We start from the raw sequence: 6,124 nt of genomic DNA, 5'->3' as shown, positions 1-6,124 counted from the left end.
CACAAGAACAACAAGATGTGATCTATAAAAGTCTTCATGACATGTATGATAAAATTACCAATAAAAGTAACACAAAGAGATAATTCAAAAATATAGCTATGTTAGTTTGTAGAATCACTATGTAGAGAGATCTTGTAGCACCTTTGATACTAAGGGGTGGTACAGACAGCCCTGAAGGGGCCGCCTCCAGCTGCCCCTTTTACAGCCAGATTGGGGGTGCAGCAACCGCATGCCACAGCCCCAATCTGGCCTTTGCAGGGCGCTAAAAGGAGCTGCAAAAAGCAGCTCCTTTTTGTGCCCTGCAAAGGGTGCAATAGCCACAGTGCGTGGCTTTACGGCACTCCTTCAGCACTGCATTATGTGCATGCAGCACCAAAGGAGCGCTGTGATGCCGTGCACCATGTGGAGTGGCACACAGTGTCACGCTGCCCTGGAAGTGGAGCCGGGGCATGCGTTATGTGGATGCCATGCCCTGACTCCACTCTCAAGCCGGCCTTTAAAGCCAGTCTGCACAGCCCCTTACTAAAGAAAGAAGTTGGCAGCATGAGCTTTTGCAGACTTAAGTCTACTTCCTCAGATGAATATAGATATAAGACAATTATAACAGGCAGACTATAGAGAACAACTTATGTGGAAGTTAACTGAATTAGTGCAAGTGACTTTGAGAAAAAGTATGTTGAACGTAGTTGAATTTTGTTTATTTTTAAATGGATGTTGCAAAATTCGCTAAAAACATACAAAAAAATTCAGACAGAAATCTGGGATGATTTCACCACCCCTCTGTCCTGGAAGCCACCAGCCACTAATTTCTGTTGTGCATTGTGACTTTACGACCAAGAATACTCATTCTTTCACTCCTGCTCTTTGGGTTTATGCCAATGGTTTTTGACATATCCAAGATATACAGGGGCAAGATGGTCATTGTCACATGGCAGCCCTTGGCCTGCATTTCCAAACTTGCTTTTTAAAAAAAACTTTTCAAAATAGTATTACAGTACTCTGGTTTTGTGTTGTGAACAAGTAATGGTCACCATCTGCAAGGTTTCTTTGTTTCCCTGCTAAGCAGAAAATATGTCAATAATAATTCATTTTAAAAAGATATTTGGAAGTAAATAGTGCTACAGTTACATGATCCACTGAAACTCATAACAGACAAATTGAATCCATCCCACACTACATGCAGCATAAATCTACAAAAATAAATGTTTGAGAGCTCAAACGCATGGGCTGTGCTCCAAGGGAATCCAATCTCTCCTCTACCACCCGTTTCTCCCCACCTCCCAAAATAAAGATATAAATCTCAGAAAATAAGTGTTTCCAATGGCAGCGCTGACAGAAAGTTAACTACAGCTTCTTAAACCCAGATGCCCTAGAAATATTTATAGTTACACATTCTGTGCATGGTATGTGCACATTTTACCTTTCCCTCTTTACACTTGACTTCTCAGTAGTAATGTGAAACTTAAATAATGGATGTATTTATTTTTAAGTTGAAGATGTTGTCATCTGCAATTTTATCTCCTGTTTCATTTCATTAACAAAACAAAACAAAATAACCCCCTAAGGAACGGAAAGTACCTTTCTGGGGGATAGATGGATAGAGAGCACATGTTGTCATTCCAGTGTAGGTTATGCGCAATTTATTTGTATTCTAGGAATCACATTTTCAAATAGGGTATCAGTATTTACTAATTCTAAGTGAGCCTACTGATGGAGCCATGGAAAGAAATAGGTATCTCAGGGCCTGGGCCTGAGCCTCCAGTTTTCATGGATCTTCTCCAGAGAGGAGTTGAGGGTGCAGATTCTCCAGTTTTGGGAGGCTCAGCTCTAGGCAAAAGGAAAGGACACTGTGCAGATCTCCAGCTCAGTTAGTACAGCAGCTGCTTACTACACTTTTAAGGCTTAACTGATTTGTTATTGCAACTTGCAAAGACTCTTGTGGTGAGGGTGGGAAAGGTATCTATGTATTTACTTGGTTGGCTTTCTTCTTCCCTCCTAGAAGTTTATCACAGGGGAGGCTAAGTGCCTAAATCCTGTGCAAAAATGGGATTTAAATCCAGGAAAAATCCCACAAAAGTGGGATCATTTTCACACTCATGAGGAGCATTGAGCATTAATGTGAAAATAAACCACACAGAAAGTGAATAAAATTAGCCATTTTTTTACTTTTGGGAGAATCCTGCAAGTAAAAAGCAGTTGATTTTGTCCACTTTCTGTGTGGTTTATTTTCACGTTAATGGTCAGTGCCCACGATGTTGTGTGAAAACAATCTTGCTTTTGTGGGATTTTTTCACTTTGTGTACGTGTTAATATGCGACGTCGTGTGAAAATGATCTCGCTTTTGCGGGATTTCCCTGTTTTAAATCCCGTTTCTGCACAGGAAAAACCCCATGCAATAAACTCTCTAGTCATTATGGTGCCAGGGCTCACCATCTTTTCTGCATCTACCATCTTGCTTCTAAGTAAATTGAAGGATTAATCCCTTCATTTCACCTTGATCTGGGGACAGCCCCTTTACCTAAGATTACCTAAACGGACAGAGAGTTGCCAAAAAAGGACAAAAAAATGGATCATAGGGCAACTCAGGCTTGACCTCTCCCTGGAAGCCAAGATGACTCAAATGAGAATGTCATGCTTTGGACATACCATGAGAAGACATGATATGTCTTCACTGGAAAATACAATAATGCTCATTAAAAAGACAATAATTCTCAGTAAGGTGGAAGGCAGTAGGAAAACAGGAATATTGTATTGCATATGCATAGTCTCAGTCAAGGAACCCATAGTCCTGAGTTTACAAGACCTGAGCAGGCTGTTGATAACAGAGTGATCTGGAGGTCTCTCACAGGGTCACCATAAGCTGAAGTTGACAGAAGTTAACAACAAAATTTCAAGAATTTAAAACTAAACAGAAATAGGAAGAAAGCATAATGGAGTAATAACAAAATATTTTGCATATAAAGCCAAATAGATTATCATTCCACTCCAAAGTAACATTAAGTTCTCCAGAATTAACTAACACTCACTAACTAGGAGTCGGGAGCGCTTTACAGAGTGCCCAAAAAGGGCGCTCTGCGGGCGCCCGTGTTTGCTGCGCGAGGGAGCCACAGCGGACAAACCGCATGGCTCCCCCGCGCAGCAAAAAGAACCCGCAAAAAGTGGGTTCTTCTTGCAGCACAGTTGTGACACCGCAAGGCGCCAATGGTGCACTTGCGGCATCACAACTGCACTGTGACATGTGGATGCTAAGCGTCCATCACGTCAAAATGGTGGTGCCCATGTGTATAGCGCACCATCATTTTGACGTCCCCAGTACATACTAGGGGTGAGGCCTGATTGGACACTGCGTCCTCAGCCAACCCCTAATACGTACTGGGGGCGGAGCAAAGGCCCGTCTGTAACGGGCCTATATCACTTCAGCATAGTGTATATATCCGCCACTGCAGTTACATTCTCCTTCCCTTGCACTGGACAGCACAGTGCTATGAATGCATGTTGGTAGTTTGGTCAGAGGCACCTGAGCTCCCTGGCTGAGCATTCTGAATACCCCTCTCTAAACTGCAGATCCAAGGATTCCAGAAGATGTTGTCATGGAAGTTAAAGTGGAATCATAGCGCTTTAATTCTGTAACATGAATGGGCCCCTTTCCCATTTTTCATCTGGAGTGGTAGGGTTTACCTCAGTATCTTCTGTATATTATATAATCATATTGCACTGGATCCAAATTTAGTCATGCTTTTAGACCCCTTGATATCAGCCTGTTTTAGGATAATTATGGATAATTTGTTCCATTGATTTCACTTGGACAACTGGATGTAGATGCAATATATTGTCAAATTCCTTAGAAGCTTTTGTAGGACAGAATGGTGTTTTAGATGTTTTAAAACAGTTTGAGTTTTCTAATGATTTCTCAGTGACTTGCCTTTGTTTGCTTTACTTTATAGAAATATAATGTTGATTCAAATGAAGTGCATTTTCATTTCAGTTAAATAAGATATGCAAAAGTTGGAGAGGAGAAGGGAATGATTCCAGTTGCAAGAGAAGGAGGCGGCAATATAGCTTAGCTTTGACCCTTGGTAACTCATTCCAGACCTGGCATCTTTCTACTTTTACATAGTTTATGTGAAGTCATCCAAGGAACTTGACACATCAGTAGCAGATTAAGTTGGGATAAGTCCACCAGTACTGAGTTGTTTCCCTCCATTAGCCAGGCCAAAGTTCATATCAGAGCCAGAGAGATTAGTTACTGGGTGAAGGATCTGACAGTAGACAAATCCAACCAGAATATCCCTCTAACCATCAGCACTATGGCAATGTGACTCTTACTCTCTTCCCTGCAGTGAGCTTATCTACAGTTCTTTGCAACTCAAAACACTATACTTTGTGAGCAAAAGGTCCTCCCTACTGTTTTCCCTCCCTCTAGGTCAGGACTCCGGTGTCTGCAACACTTTTATAGCAGGCAGAAGTTCTTTTTGAGAAGCTTTGTTTATCTTGGTCACTCTGTATAGGGCAGGGGAACTAATCTAGTCTATGCATCTAATCTGCCCCAGGCGGCTCTCTGTTTTACAGAGGTTTGCAGAATTATAACAGTATTACACCACTTTATCTGCTATGGTTATATTCTATGGAATCCTGGGATTTGGAGTTTGGTAAGATACTGAAGAAAGAACTCCAAGTAATTATAATACTAAATGAACAATTAATATTTAGTTTTAAAATTCTCTTCCAGAAAGTTGTAGTGCTCTCCAAAGTACAAATCCCAAGATTCCTAAGATTCCATAGGTTGCAGCCACAACAGTTAACATGGAATCATACTCCTATAATGAAAGAGACCTATTAGATCTTGATTCAAATCTGCACATGGCCCTGAAGCTCACTGGTTGACTTTGGGCCAATCACTATCTTAAGTCTACTTCATCAGATGCATCTCATGAAGTAGACTTAAGTCTACAAAAGCTTATGCAACCAACTTCTTTCTCTCAGTTAGTCTCAAAGGTGCAACAAGATCCCTGTGCTTTTTCTTTTACCTTATGCTTCCCATGTAATAGGAAGACAAACTTTAATCCTGCCAGTTTCTCCAAAAATATGTATCTACTTAAAATGGGAAAAGGTATCAACTTCTTGGTTGAGTTTTCTTTAGAGTTTCTTCCTCCCACCACCCCGCCTTTCCCTTTCTTGTGCCTCTGCAATTTTACTGGAATGACTAAATCTCTGAGCTATGTCAGCAGTAAACAGAATTAATTTACCTCCTACTTCTTTGAAACAGCTGCTGACAGCTGTGCTATAATCAACTGGGCATCTTTGCAGGGCTGCCAGCAATGAATTCACATTTTTCCCCATGGCTTTCCTCCCAACACCAAATCCCAACTTCAGATTTATGTAGTTGCCATGAATGTTGACAGCTATGAAACTGAATCTGACTAGGTTGGAATAAGGTGCATTAGAAGCCTAAAAAGGGGGAAGGAAGGAGAGAAAGAGGTGGATCATTGTACAGTCTCCCATCCATGAATTGTTCTAGAGCTTTGGCAGACACAGTGATTTAGTGGGTAAGAAGAGACGGAGACCTTTCTGGACATGGGATATGAAACACAGACTGAGGGGGTTGGATGCAGATTTAGGGGCATACAGTTGGGCTAACGGAAGTAGTCTTCTTTATCCCCTCTTTCTCACAGCAACCCTCCAAAATGTGCTATAGAGGATCAAGGGTAATGGCTGAATGAAATGCACTGAGGTTGGGAAATGATCCTTGGGAATGGGTGACAAAGCCCTTTAATCATCTGCTGAGGCCTTGTTACCTGAAGCACAGTGCTGTAGTTGTAAATTTTGAAGTGAAGGTAACCCGAAGCTACACCTCAAGGAAAGTGAAAAATACAGGCAGCTGACTGGATCCATTCTGATGAACCATTTCTGTCAGGGGCAGGTCTTTTATAAAACCAATGGATCTTACTTCCTTGCTTAGCATTGGACAGGTAATGATCACCCTACTGCAAACCCCTAAAACTCCACTATCCCCTTGCATATTTCCATTTCAGTTAGCTCTGAATGTAATGTCTGTGTTAGTTGCTACAGTGTCTCTGTGAGATATTTTTTCTAAATAAAAACTCTCTTAATTCATCCCCAACCT

The sequence above is a fragment of the Sceloporus occidentalis genome, unplaced genomic scaffold (genome assembly GCF_023333645.1).
Source record: "Sceloporus occidentalis isolate IW3139 unplaced genomic scaffold, rSceOcc1.0.p SCAF_3, whole genome shotgun sequence".
Taxonomy (NCBI): domain Eukaryota; kingdom Metazoa; phylum Chordata; class Lepidosauria; order Squamata; family Phrynosomatidae; genus Sceloporus; species Sceloporus occidentalis.
This window is presented reverse-complemented; position numbering follows the sequence as displayed.